The sequence below is a fragment of the Pantherophis guttatus genome, chromosome 3 (genome assembly GCF_059756535.1).
Source record: "Pantherophis guttatus breed Tessera chromosome 3, ASM5975653v1, whole genome shotgun sequence".
Lineage (NCBI taxonomy): Eukaryota > Metazoa > Chordata > Lepidosauria > Squamata > Colubridae > Pantherophis > Pantherophis guttatus.
Genome location: NC_142065.1, coordinates 96,317,616 through 96,333,272, shown reverse-complemented (window position 1 = coordinate 96,333,272; position 15,657 = coordinate 96,317,616). Strand labels below are relative to the sequence as shown.

The 15,657-nt window shown below is 36.9% G+C and overlaps 1 long non-coding RNA gene across 1 annotated transcript in view; it reads left to right on the top strand.

Moving 5' to 3' along the window:
• Nucleotides 1-15,345, top strand: part of LOC117677323 (uncharacterized) — a 132,162-nt gene extending 116,817 nt beyond the window's left edge. The window contains exon 3 of the long non-coding RNA XR_004594748.3: nt 14,904-15,345. This is a non-coding gene — a long non-coding RNA (uncharacterized LOC117677323). The remainder of the gene's footprint in view (nt 1-14,903) is intronic.
• Nucleotides 15,346-15,657: the final 312 nt, after the last annotated feature.

The following is a 15,657-nucleotide window of genomic DNA, read 5'->3' as shown; positions in this document are numbered from 1 at the left end:
ATATTATCTGAGAGGGGAGAAAAGATTTCAATCAGAAGTGAGAAAATTGCTGGTTTTATTAACACCCTTATTCCCAATTTGAGAAAGAAAGAAAAAAGCAAATCCTGCTTAAGCGTTGTTAAATTAGGAAGAACAAATCTGTTTGTGAAGAATTGGTATTCAAATTCAGTCGCTATCAACAAAAAAAGCAGTTTCCAGCCAGTCGCTGTGAAGATGATTAATTTATTTGGCAGCAAAATCAAGATTCCCTATAAAAAGGGGAAAGAGGGAAGGAAAAGGTCTGGGATGCAGAGTTTGTTTTAAATTAGTAGAATAACTACCCACACTAATAGCTCAGTGGTGTGTACGTTTCCTCAGAAGCAATTTCTTCTGAGTTGATTGAGAATGGCTCCCAGCTTGCTAAGGATAGGGTTTCATCAGCCTTAGCACATTTCCTGGACTAATCTGCTCTGACTTCAGATGAGAGGCTATGTTCAAAGACTGTTTGCCACCAGAAGGTTTAGCACTTAGAAGCCATCTTCAATCTGGTACCCTCCAGAGATTTACTGAGTAAATCTCCTAGCCCTGTTTTTTTTCCCCCCAAAGTAATTTGAGCATCTCACCCAGATTTAGCTCTGGAGAATGCTAACTTCAGACAACATCCGCTCATCAAAATTCTTTCTCTGTCTCCAAAAGAAATCTGAAGGAACGATCCATTTCTAAAAGTTGCAGGCAAGACTAACAGTGAATTTAAAAAGAAAGCCTTCTTTGAGAAAACCTGCAAGAAAAGAAAGTAGTGTGATTTAGAATAGAATAGAATAGAATAACAGAGTTGGGAGTGACCTTGGAGGTCTTCTAGTTTAACCCACTGCCCAGGCAGGAAATCCTACACCACTTCAGACAAATGGTTATCCAACCTTTTCTTAAAAACTTCCAGTGTTGGAGCATTCCAACTTCTGGAGGCAAGTTGTTCCACTGATTAATTGTTCTAACTGTCAGGAAATTTCTCCTTAATTCTAAGTTGCTTCTCTCCTTGATTACTGCTTCTTGTCCTGGCTGCAGGTGCAGCCAGGTGTAGCTTGACTCCCTCTTCTTTTTGGCAGCTCCTGAGATATCGAAACATTGCTATCATGTCTCTCCTAGTCCTTCTTTTCATTAAACTAGACATACTCAGTTCCTGTATTTGTATGTGGGTGTGGGTGGGTGGCGGATAGACAATTATTTTAAATTTTGAATCAGGAGGAGATGTGTAGTAAGCCTACATATGCAATGAAAGGGAACGTAAGCAATGACAATATTGTCTATAATTCCTTTAACATAATCTGTAAAAGCATAGTGGATTGGAATGCTGCCTACTAGCACAAGCTATAAAGCTGATAGTATATATATTTTTTTTACGGATTTGCAGGCCATAAATATTAAACTAGTTTTCATAGTGTCTAGAGGATTACAGGAGTTGAAGTCCAACATTCTGAAGGACACTAGATTGAAAAAGTAGAGTCAAAGGACACAAAACAACTATAAATTGGTAAAAAATGTGAGAGAATACATTGTGTGAGTTCATAGCAGAGTAACTCTCAATAGCAAGGTGGCATATAAATTTAATAAATAAATGTTATATAAGTATATACCCATACATATTTATACATACATATCAGTGGTGAAATCCAATTATTTTTACTACCGGTTCTGTGGGCATGGCTTGGTGGGCATGCTGTGGCTTGGTGGGCATGGCTTGGTAGGCATGGCAGGGGAAGGATATTGGAAAATCTCCATTCCCACCCTACTCCAGGGGAAGGATACTGTAAAACCTCCATTCCCACCCCACTCTGGGACCAGCCAGAGGTGGTATTTGCCAGTTCTCCGAACTACTCAAAATTTCCGCTACCGGTTCTCCAGAACCTGTCAGAACCTGCTGGATTTCACCCCTGATACACACACACACACACACACACACACACACACAAATATTTTCTCTTCAGGGTATACAATATAGTAATAACAAGCAGCTGACTTCCTCCAGGTAAAATAAATGCCCTTTCTCTTATACATTTATAACTGTTACAAAGCAAATACTTACGGATTTTATTTTTACTATTATATGCTCATTGGTTGGGATTCTACTTACCACTGAACATTAGAGAGACAAGACCTAAAAGACAGAAAACTACATTTATGCATGATTTCAGAGAAGCCTGAAATATGGATTCCCATTTCAGAACATTTCCCCAGCCTAGGATAATAGGGAAGGACAGAATCTGCCAGGCTGTACAATACAAGAAAGGGCCAGGCAATATGACTCTGCTTTTTCTTCATGTAGTCATGGTCAGATCTAGGCAAATGCTTGGAGGTAGCTACTTATGGATTAAATTATGAGATTTATGACTCTCCCTAGACACCATTTTCCTAAAAGTCTCCCTGTCTTGGGGGGGGGGATCAATATATGAAGAGAAACAAGCTAATTTTTGTTTTTTAGGCTTGAAATTTTTAAAAGAAAGGAGTTTATTTTGACATTTATTGAGAAAGGCTTTGAATAAATACCTCTTCATCTACAAAGTAAAAGAAGAGAATCCCAGAAAAGTTTTAGCACTTGATGGTCTAAACAATCAATGGAATAAGTTTTATTACCCAACATACAAAAATTAATGAATAAATAAGATTTAATATACTTGTTGAAACTGCTGCAATGAAACCAATTTCTCAAGTTTGAAAAACTTACAGGCCTTCACCGAAATGCCTTGAGCTCTTGTTTGATTTTTTTTTTTGGCGGGGGTGATGAAATGTAGCACAAAAGAGCTTTATGGTTTACCAAGGCAACTAGTCTCATTTATGGAATCCTGATTAAGCAAAAAAAGAAGGAAAAAAAAGTACAGGATGAGGAAAAGAGTTAATCAGCATCCATTGTCATCCTCTCTGAGCTTATAGACTATCAAAACAAGTGTGTGTGTATGTCTCTCTCTGTGTGTGTGTGTGTGTGTTACACATGCATTAGAAAGGAATACTCAGTGATACAATGAAATCCATGCTGCAGCACAGAGACATGGGAAAACTAACATTTGCAAAAAAAAAAAAAATCTGGATTTTTAGGTACTTCATGAAGCACTGGAGGTGGTTTTAAAGTTATTTTCTTTACCATTGCATTAGAGAGTTTCTGCTAATATTTACTCTTGGTCAGTGGTGAAATCTAAAATTTGTTACTATCAGTTCTGTGGGCGTGGCTTGGTGGGGGTGTAATGTGACTGGGTGGGCATGACCATTTTTTTTTTTTTACTTTTAAAACCATTTTTTCTACAAACTCTTCGGCAAAGAGGTTGTAAAAAAATGCTTTCAAAAGGCTCTGACGATCCCAGCTGAGTTGCCTGATTGGCAGAGACTTTTTTTCTTTTAAATGCCTCTGCTGATCAGGCAACTCAGCTTGGATTGTCAAAGGCATTTAAAAGAAGAAAAGGTTTTTTTTTCTTTTAAAAGCCTTTGAGGATCCCAGCTGAGCCATGCGATCATCAGAGGCTTTTTTTTTTTTTTTTTACTTTTAGAAGCATGTTTTTGGCCAAAGAGGTTGTAGAAAAAATGCTTTTAGAAGTAAAAAAAAAAAAAGCCTCTGATGATTGTGCAGCTCAGCTGGGCATGGGGGGGGGCAGGGATTTTTGCTATTGGTTCTCTGAATCACCCGCCTCCATCGCTACCAGATCGAGCGATCTGGTCCGAACCGGGAGCATTTCACCCCTGCTCTTAGTTCTTGAATTGTTGAACCAGCATTGGTGTTTTGCAGTGTGTCTGTTATGTATATAGCCGCCCAAAATGTTTGCATATGGGGGGGGATATTTAATAGCAATAGCAATAGCATTTAGACTTATATACCGCTTCACAATGCTTCACAGCCCTCTCTAAATGGTTTACAGAGTCAGCATATTGCCCCCAACAATCTAAGTCCTCATTTTACCTACTTCAGAAGGATGGAAGGCTAAGCCAACCTTGAGCTTGGTGAGATTCGATCTACCAAACAGCTGGCAGCCAGAGATCAGCAGAAGTAGCCTGGAGCAGTGGTGAAATCCATTTTTTTTTACTACTGGTTCTGTGGGCATGGCTTGGTGGGCATGGCAGGAAGATACTGCAAAATCTCCTTTCCCACCGCACTTCTGGGGAAGGATACTGCAAAACCTCCATTCCCTTTTCCTCCTGAGGGAAGGATATTGCAAAATCTCCATTCCCACCCCACTTGGGGGCCAGCCAGATGTGGCACTTGCAGGTTCTCCGAACTAATCAAAATTTCTACTACCGGTTCTCCAGAACCTGTCAGAACCTGCTGGATTGCACCCCTGGCCTGGAATAATACACTCTAACCACTGCACCACCGCACTTAATAATAATATTGTGCCCCAAACTTACACTCCTCTGAGAAAAAAGTATATGCATATCTACATGATTCTCAGGCAGTCTGATGCTTTTGAGACGTAATCACAGGAAGTTTTAAATCTCTCTTGGTCATTGTGATGAGTTCATTGTAAGGTGCTGCTAATATTGTTTTATTTTACACTTCCTTCCATCATTGGGAAGCTCCATTTTCCAATCTGAAAAAAAAAAAAAGGAAGAACTTCCCCTCAAATGCCTTTCCTCACGATTTATTTGGCCTATGGCAAACCAAGAAGGTAGCCAATTACTGGAGAGAAGATGATAAAATTAAAGATGGGACATGGGCATAGAATACTTGATCATTTCATAACTAAATAAGCAAAGAAAACACCATATTCTATCCATAAGAATTTCAGTGGTATTCTCCCTTGCTTTTTTTTTTTAAAAAAAGAATGTTTCAGGAAACAAAATGTGAAAGTGATTAAAAATGAAGATTTCTCTCCTCTTTGACACTACTTTAAAACAAATTTTAAGTAATTCTACATCTAATTAACCAGGCTTCATCTAGTGACATACAAAGATCTATCTCTGACTCAGTTATTCATTCTTTATATTGGAAAATATTTTCTTTACCATCTTCTGTTTCCTGGTGGCTTGATTTGCTGACCTTTGAAATGTGATTGTTTTCTGTTTAAATCTTATCTTCTTGTATAGTAAATTTATACAATTTTGAATTTCATGTGTAAAAAGGTCCCCAAATTGTTCTGTGGGTCAGGAAGAGGAAACAAAATGGCAGTGTTTTTGTATTATTGTTATTTCATCTCACTAAACCTGCTGATTCAGCCTGGTTCCCTGGAATTCAATGTATAATAGTTTTAGACATTTAATGACACAACCAACCCAAGTCCTCCCAGCAGCCATGTAATTATTGATTTCCTTTAGTTGTCCCAGATGGGCCTCAAAATCAAATTGTCTTGACTAAGGATGTTTAATATTCAGGTTCATGTTATCAGTTTTTAGACAAATTAGCCTAAAGGACATTTCCAAGACTAATAAGTGGATCTGGATGTAACAGTTGTTTACATTAATGGAGTTTTCTTTTCTTTTTTTTCTTCTTCTTTTTTTGCAAAATTATTCTCTGCTCTCAGTATTCTTTATTTGAGTAACCTGCACAAAAACTTCCATACTGTAATTTGATCCCCCCCCCCCGTGTATACATTAAAATCATTCACAGTTGAATACCAGGGTTGGAAGAGTGGATTTGTACACACTACATAAATTGATACATTTGTAATTAATTAACCATTCATATGAATAAAAGCATTTCATTATATATTTGAGGGCTGCCCTGCAAAAGAATATTATCTTCCTGTTTTCAATATTCTAGTATACTATCTCTAATAATATTTTACAGTGAGACCTGCTATTGAAGAGATATAAACCCTTTGGAATTTATTTTATCTTTTAATCATATAACATCTAACATCACAACACCCTTCTTAAAATTATGGGCTCCTGTACCATGTTAGGACTCAATTTATGTATCTCAGAATTGAATTTTCTCAAAAAAGCAATAAAATAATAACCTTCTTTTTGCAGCAGAGATATAACATTCAAAAGACTGTTACTCAATAGGGAATTAATTAGAAAATGTGGTGTAGGGTAATATAACAGATAAACACTCTTCTTTTCAAGGGGCATTATTCTATACAGCTTCACCCACATGATAATTAAATAGATCAGATTTGTATTCAACAATGTTTCTGTAGAGTGACAGCTAACATGTTTTTTTTTTCTTAATTAAAAAAACCCTAGCACTATGAACAAGACACAAATATTTTGGTCAGACATTTTCTATGGAATTAATGCCAGAACTAGAATTCAGTGAAAGCTTTTCACAATGAGAAAATGCTTTTCAAAGATAGGGATCTGGCCCATCACAGGAATAAACAAAACTGGTAATTTAGGTTCCAGAAAAAAAAAAACTACTCAATGAACCCTTCTATTGTTCTATTGAAGAAGAACTGCAGAAGAATTTCATCAGGCGTAGCTGCAATTGCACTAGTGTTGCCAATTTTCTAATATGTAAACAGTTTCTAAGAAGGAATCTAGAACAATTCATCCTATATTCTTCCTCCCCCAACTCACACACCCAGTGACACACACACAAATAAAAAAAGTTGCTGTAGAAGCTCCCAACCTTGTAGTCCCTTGAGCTTGACTTCAGTGACTTCTTGAGTTTTACTCTCTTGATCACAATGGGTCTGTTGTTTGCCATTCCCCCCCTTTTTTTATTTCTTGTTGTATCATACAGTTCCCCTAATGCCAGTGGTCTCATTTCGAAGTATTAACCAGCTAGGTGAGATCTGGAGCAGAGAAAGGAAAAAGAATATATCAAAACATCACTAACAAATAGCATAGGTATGTCTCAGTATCAGGTTGGGAAAAGAGGCCCTCAGTTTTACACCTGGGAAAAAAGAGAGGTTCAGATAAGTCCCAGAGATATCATCTTAACAAATGCACTTATAAACAACAAGATGAATTTTGTTTATTCTATTTCCAAGAGTCTGTATCCCAACTCTTCCTTTTGTTGTTGTTAAACCCAATTAATAAAACTCTATGTGAAGGCGAATATACGTATCCCAGGATAATGTTGCAGAATAAAGTTGCGGGATCCAATCTGGGTCAGTCACCGAGACAATTAATAACTTAAAAGCCAGTCATCAACATATCCCAATCAACATCTAAAAAGCCACTTACAACAGGCACCTATAAATACCACACCCAGAACAGCACACACCCTGCTAGAGAGAAGTTCCCTGAAGATGGGTTGCAGCACGAGTCCGAAAGCTTGGAAGACAAAACCTCTGATCCCGATGACCAACCCAGATTGGATCCTGCAAAACTCTATATGAATCTTGTTCCTCATACTTGGCTATTAGGTGCCTGTCAAAATTTGGGGATCAGCTAATAAGTGCCAGATGTTGCCATCTACTGGGAATGAAAGAATAATATCAGGGAACAATAATATCAGAGGTTCTGATGGGAATAGTGCTCCAGAAGTATCTACTTACCTAAAGGACCTGACTTTAGATTTTATGAATGGATTGACTTTATTCACACAATTTATTAATGCAATCTTCAGCATCAGGGCCGGATTTAGATGAAAAGAGGCCCTAGGCTATTCCACTTATGAGGCCCTTTCACCTATAGTGAAAGTTTAATTTTAATTTTGCTAACAATTTGAATGTAGGCCCCTCTTGATCTTGAGGCCCTAGGCTAAAGCCTAGTTAGCCTATAGGAAAATCCGGCCCTGTTCAGCATGTAGAGTAAATGATTACAGCTAAGGTTCTCATCCCTTTTTGTTTGCCAAAGGATTATGGGCAAACCCAGGAAATAAAAAAAAACTGAGTACATACTTTAGAGTTGCTAGCAAAAGCAAAAATTGTTTTGATAGAGAATTGACAGAATTTTAGGCGACTAAAAACCATAAGGTCATGGATATATTTTTGACCCTTTAAAAAAAGATTATTTTTGAGATGCCAAGGAGAAGCCAAGAAGCATATTGCAAATTTAGCAGCAAGCAGAATCTGGAGAAGAGCAAAAGTCATGGAATACCAGTGGTGAAGACCAATGAGGATGATCTGATGACAGTGAGAGTTTGAATTTTGATTCATTTAAAAAAGGTGAAATGTGGGACATGAGGAAAGGATTATATGAGAACAAAAACTATACTTTGTAACAAGAGGCCCAATGCAAGAAAGAAAATATGTGTGCATGTTAATGAGATGCACAGTACTAAAAATTTCAATTGAGATAATCTTAATTGGATTAATGCTAAAGAGCCTCTACATGTTTTAAAAAAACTGTTAGGAATGTGCTAAAAGTGAAGAAAGATGCTAGTTTGTGATATGCAAGAAACAATTTAGAAGGTGTTTAATAATTTGAAAAGATTCTAACAAGAAATAAGGAGGGAATGGAAAAGATGAATTTAAAAGGGAGAGGTTATTACCTCAGGGGCAGAAAAACATGAATTGGATAGACTTGTGAAATGCTGTAGGATTGTAAAACTCCGATTTAACTAACAGATTTTTTTAAAAAATGCTTAAAGCAAAGGAGCTGCAAGACTGGAACACAAACTATAAAAAGGAGAATAATAAAAATCTAATTATTGAAATGTCTTTATATGTTTTAATGCTAGATTCCAGTTTGATATCACTGATGTATATTACCATGACATAACACTTAAAGAAGGCTACTGCTTTGTCATGGACTAGGATAAGTATGAAAAATATCTCAAATGGAATGGCATATTTGAAATGGATTATGAGGCTAGAAAAGACAAACTTGTACGCACGTAAGAAATATTTAAGCTGTCAACATAAAACACTGGTTCACAATATTCAAATACAGTAAGCAAAAGATGTGAAGTTAAAGCCTTGCTTATGGACTCTAATTGTATATGTGATATAGGAAATTGGATCTACTTTTCTTCAACCTGAAAGAGAAATAGAGTGTCTACTTGAGATTATTCAAAACAGTATCTGTGGATCACTAGGTATGATGATACCTACAGTACGGCATCCACCCAGCTGTTTTGAAAGAACTCAGTATTGCTGGCCTCCTATCCATAATTGGTAAATTCTGCAAATCAGAGGACTGGAAAAGAGTTATACCAATGGATGTTGAAAAGTTAAGGAATTACAGGCCAGCTGTTTAAATCCAGGTAGAAATGCTAATTAAAGAAATAATAATTAATGGCAGAGATAAAAAGAAATCCTTTTTTTTAAAAAAAGTCAGCGTGGATTCTGCAAAAATAAGTTCTGACTTGCTAACTTAGAGTCTTTTTTTTACATCAAGTTTTTATTTTTTAAAAAATGTATACATATCATTATGTTGATGGTGTGGTGTTTGACTATCATACATTTGAGTACAGATAAACATATTCATAATTATTACATTCCATTTTCCTTATTCCATATTATAATAATATGAAATAATATGCAACAGAGTCTTTTGAGAGCGTGAACTGCTCTATGAATTTAGATGACCCTACTGTCATTAAGGGGAACAGCTATGTTGGTGTGTAGCCCACAAAATGGATATGGAGTCCAGTAGCATCTTTCAGACTAGCAGAGTTTTGGGTATTTTTTTCTTTTTCTGAGTAGTAACTCACTACCAGATTCATGTTGACATTTTGTATTTTTGTATTTTGTATTTCACAAAATTCATTATCAAATCCTCTTGAACAAATTGAGCAGACATGGAATAAGCAGTCTTTTCTTTTTATAGACTCTTATGTGATTAAAAAAACAGAAAACAAAGCATACAGATCAAGGTTCTCAATGAAGAGAAGTAAGAAGTGATATTATGTTGGGATCACTGCTTTTTAATTTGTTCCTAAACTATCTTGCTTTAGGGTTAACAGTAAGCTGGTCAAAGTGTTCAGGTTGGTGCAATCCAAGGCAGATTGTGAAGACTTCTAGAATGAATTCTTAAAACTGGGTAAATGTTCAAAAATGGCAATTACAGTTCAGTTTAAGTAAGAGTGAAGGGATGTACCTTGGAGCAGAAAACATTAACCTCTCCTTTACTCTGATGAGGTCTGAGCCAGATAAAAACAATCTTGAGGTCATAGCTAATAACAAAATGGAGATGTTGACTTAGAATATGGCATACTGTAGTATAACATGGCAACTTCCATGCCAGGAATCATTAGAAATATGATTGAAAATTAAATTGCCAACACTATAATTCCATATTCAAATTATAGTATATCCACATCTAGAATCATGTATACTGTTCCACATTCTGTTCCACAGGATTGTGTGGTGTCATAAGGAACACTTCCTTATGATACAATGCAAGAATGTTCAGGACTCTTTAGCCTGAAAAAAATGATGAAATGGGTAGGGACATGATAATATTGTAGAAAATCATGTATGGCAAAGACAAGTAGCACAGGAAAAAGATTTTTTCTTCATTTCCCCAAATACTAGGAGAAGAACTAATAAACATTTATAAAACATTACTGCATGTAACAATAGCAATAGCACTTAGACTTATATACCGCTTCATAGTGCTTTGAAGCCCTTCCTAAGTAGTTTACAGAGTCAGCATATTGCCCCCAACCAGCTGGGTCCTCATTTTACCGACTTCAGAAGAATGAAAGGTTGGGTCAACCTTGAACCATTCAGAATCAAAGTCCTTGAGTGAGCATTGAGTTAGCCTGTAGTACTGCATTCTAACCATTCCATCACCATGATTCTTACATGGTCATTGCTTTTAATTTAAAAATTAAATTTAAATTTAAAGGGGATTGGATAAATGCAAGTCAAACACGCACTTCTAGTATTGAATATTAATGGTAATTTTGCATTAGTCTGAGAGCAATAGCCAAACAAGAGTGTAAACCAAAAAAAAAAAAAGATTATTAAGAAGAAATTGTTCTCTGGGTTTCTAAATTCAGCAGAAGTTCTATGGAGAAGAACAAATTACCAACATAGTCTACATATGTAGGACTATATGAATTAGGCATGAAACCAAGCCTGGTATGAGCCATGTTTGGATTCAAAGTTTATATGTACATTTTACTGATAAAATGAACTTTACTGATTTTTGGTGGGTGACCACAATAGTGTGAAAGATACAGAATTCTGGATGAATACACAAATAGGATCAAGCTGGTAGACTTTCTCCAGTAATTCCAGCTATTGCCCCAAGCATCCCAGTAGAGGAAGAATCAAAGCAGCAGTCACAGCTGAGTGACAAACTAATTGTGTGATTTGAGCCAGCTAGAAATCCCTGAATGAGAATTGGATGTATAAACTGAACGAGAACCAAGACAACAGTGAGACAACAAGACACCACAAGAAATTTCCACCTAAAAGAATCTGTAAAGCAGGGAAGAAAAAAGCCATTTGCTCCAGCTGTGAAACATACTCCCCTAAGGATGCTCTCTCAGTAACTGCAAGGAAGATGCATGTAGATTACTTACTGTAAAGACTGCTACTTGCAAGGAGAGATCAAGGAAGGCATTTGTATGGAACTACCACTAATGTTTGAAGAACCCGAAAAAGAAAGATTTTCAAGCTTCAAAGGAGCATTTATGATGTGAAAGGAGGAATAAGGGCTTGGAACAAAAAGCTGAAACTATACAGTGCATAAAGAGGTGCTTCTGCAAAGAGAATCTGATTCCTGCCTGTTCTTAGGTCTCAGGAATGACAAATGGACATTCCTTCTAAGCTATGTAAAAAAAAAACCTGATTATATGTTACTAAGAGACAGAAGGTAGTCAAGACAAGCTACATAACATTGCGAAGTACCTAAATAAAAAGCTAGAGATAAAAGAAGTAGGAAATTTATCTTGACATTTAAACAGGAAAAAAAAAGGAATTTCTACAATACCGAAAGAGTTTGATGGTGGTGGTGATGATGATGATGATTATGAAAGACATTTTGGAATATTTCCAATTAACAGAGGTCAAAGAAATGGAATAATAAGCTTGATTAAAATTAAAGCAAAATTAAAATGAGCATTTATCAGATAACCAAATAGATAACTGGAAAACTCCTGTATGTATCCACAGAAACAAGGCATGACACTATGACAACTATAGGAATGTTAAACAGAAGAAAAAAAACCCATTACTCTGAGCTTGCTTGTTTTCTTGCAGATGTTTCATTACCCTAACTAGGTAACATCAGTACTCTGATGATGTTACCTAGTTAGGGTAATGAAACGTCTGCAAGAAAACAAGCTCAGAGAGCACCAAGGACCCCTCATTTCAATCCTGAGCTACAAATATTCACCTTTATTGGTAGAAACATTACTGAATTGCTATGCAAACTCTTGGAAGATATCCGAAGAATTACCTTAAATCTACAGAATGTCGAAGTAATAGGCAGCAGGAATCCCAGACAGATGGGATATATTCAATGGTGGGATTCAGCCAGTTCGCACCACTTCGGGAAAATCGGTTGTTAACTTTCTGAGCAATTTGGTGAACTGGTTGTTGGAAGAAATCATTAGGGCAGAGAACCGGTTATTAAATTATTTGAATCCCTCCACTGGATATATGGATATGTAGCAGGCCAAAGACCAGAAGGATACAAGCGGCATGTGTTATACTATGCAATTTGGGTAATCAGGTGAGTCAACTAGAAGTAGTCAGTTGTTGCTCTGTAATTAAAAAAGTAACATATGTGTCAATGGCACAGGCAGGAGTGTTACTGAACTGTTGAATTAATGAGCAAAAGTCAGTTGAGATGTTTGAAAGTAACCATGATGTGTTCCATTCTCACAGGTACAACCAAACAATTAAGTCTTAAATAAGTAAATTGAAATGAAACACCTTTCTCATACAAAATACTCAATAGAATGTGAAAAAAAGATGCCAGGTAGCTTAACCAACATCTTATCAATGGATTATGTTGTATCATCTAGTTAGAGGTACAAGTTTGTTTTATTTGGTGGCAACAAGTTTCAGAAGCATCATCACTAGTAGAAACATTTGCTCTCTGAGTCAGTATCAAACGTATTTGAAATCTAGATCTGACCATTTTTAACACATTGCTATGCCACACCACCAATTGTCAAACAGCTGATCAGCACACCAGTAAACAGCAATACCAGACTCCACACCCATCTCCAATCCTCTGGCTAGACACTTTGTTAACCCCAAGGTATACCAGACCATGTAACCCTTATTGCCTGCACACACTGTCCACACCTCTCTGCCCTTCTTTTGCCACTTTTCTGTGGTATTTGTTATTTGTCTTCACATCAGTGTTGATGCTTGATGACTGTCTGGAAAAGTCTCTGGTTTGAGAAGTGGTTCACCATTGGCCACTGCTTAGAGAGTAACTGACCCAGGGCCATCAGCTGGCTTTGTGTGCAAGGCAAAATCAGAACTCCTGGTCTACTGGTGCCTTAATCTGACTGGTTCTATGTAGAGACCAATCATGTTCAAGGTGTATGGTGTTGGTGACAACCTTTAAAGCATTCCATGGCTTAGGACCGGGGTATATATGAAACCGCCTTCTGCCACCAACAGCCTCCCACCGCCCAATACACTCCCACAGAGAGGGGCTCCTCAGGGTGCTGTCGGCTAAACAATGTCGACTGGCAACACCCACGGGGAGAGCCTTCTCTGCGGGGGCACCAGCCCTCTGGAATGAGCTTCCCCTAGAGCTTCGTCTTAGCCCTGACCTGCATACCTTTCGCCGCACCCTGAAGACCCTTCTGTTCCAGCAAGCTGGATTGACCTAATACGAATTTTATAAGGGGTGTATGTATGTTTTAATTTTTGAGCCAAATTTTATACATTTGATTTTAATTGGTTTTAAATTTTGTAAATCTATGTTTTTTAATATGGCTGTACACCGCCCTGAGTCCTTCGGGAGAAGGGTGGTATAGAAGTCTAATTATAAATATAAATAAATAAATGTTCTATTCCTGGCTGGGACACTGTAGATGACAATATGGGGTGGGGGTGGGGCGGGGAATCTCTTATTAAAACTTCCGTATGCAAAGATATTTTTCATGAAGTACATTTATTTACTATCGCCTGAAGCAGGTGGCCAATTTCTGTACATTGTAGAAAATATTTATACTATATTACATGGGATAAGTGTTATTGCTAGGATTAAGGGAAAAAAAATATGCACAGCACCTTTCAATTAAATTGCAGTGGCTAGCTTTGCCAGAGTACATTCTCATGCATTAGTAATTTGCATTTGTCAATATCTATGTAAATTTAATGCTGCAGACTCATTAGCATTATAAATGCTAATTTTTAATATGGTACATCCATACTAACTCTCCTCTAACTCTCAGTGTAGCTTCTCAGTAGCTGAGTATGGTTCTCTGGTGTGTCTCCTCCTTTCTCTGTAATTGGTTCCAATGGATATTAATGGTATGTTGGGTACCTAAGATTTAGAGTTCTCACCCCTCACATTCAATATCTACTACATCAGGGCTGTCAAACTCATGTCAGCTTGGCAGTGTCATGTGACATATCCAAACTTTTTTTCCCTTTGCTAAACCAGGCGTGGGCATGGCCAGCATGTGATGCATCCAGCCCATGGGCCAGGAGTTTGACAGTCCTGGGCTACATGAAGCCATTGTGATGCCATCCAGCAGCAAGAGCTATCATCCATATATTGATGATACACACTTGTACATCTCTATTCCGGACTGGAAAAGTGATCCCATTCAGAGGCTAAGCTTTGGTTTTGGGCTTCTTTGGATCACAAGGGGTTAAAATCCATAACTCTTACTGGTGTTGCTTTCCCTAAGACACACCTGGTGCATAGTTTGAGGATCCTCATGGATTCATGACTCCTGCTTGAGCAGCCATAGTTAGAGGAAGCTTTGCCCTCATCTTGTGTGTCAATTGAGCATAGGCATCTGGTATAAACCATGATGATAATCATCTGCATCATGAAGTCATTGCTCAACTGACAGAATGGTAATAGGTAATGTACATCAGTGTACATTATGTAATTATGTAATTTGCACCATTTGAACAATAACCCACATGATGTCACATGTCCTCTTCCCCCCTTTGCAGATGCCCATATCAGAAGAAAGGGTATAAATTGACACCTTGCTGCACTTCAACACCGGACCTTTTTTTTCCCCAAATAAAGAGAGAGTGAGAGAAAGGAAGGAGGGACATGGGACATGCTTTTGAAGACTACAGGTGTTTTTCCTTACTGCAAGGCAAATCCTCCTGCTGAGAGCTGGACTTTGTTTTTCTCCAGTTAATTTCTGCAACTGAGAATAAATTGAGATAGATCACCCTGAAACTGATCCAGTGTAAATCAGCTATTTCCATAAGGTGACCAACTTTTTTTTACAATGAGAAGGAGGACACAAATAAATTGAAGAAAAAAAATGTCATAAATAAAGGAAACATTTTATTCATTGCAACAATAATACAGAATACACTATAATATGATAAAGGCATAAAAGGCATTTGTAACAATAACATTTTATTTGGTTTTTTTTTATTAAAAATTTATAAATTTTATTAAAGCACAAATTTGACATTTACACAACATACGACATATAAGCTTATCCTTTTTAAGCATTGTTTCATAGTGGTTTTCCATCTGATATTTTATACTTCTTCCCCTTTTTCTTAGTCTAATACTCCTTCTTTTTCCCCTCCTTCTCCTTTTCTTCTCTTCTCTTTTTTTCTCCCCCTCTTTCTCCCTATAAAGATCTATATATTTTGATTATATCTTTACTGTTTTACATTTCTACATTCATATTATATACTATATATATATATATATATATATATATATATATATATATAT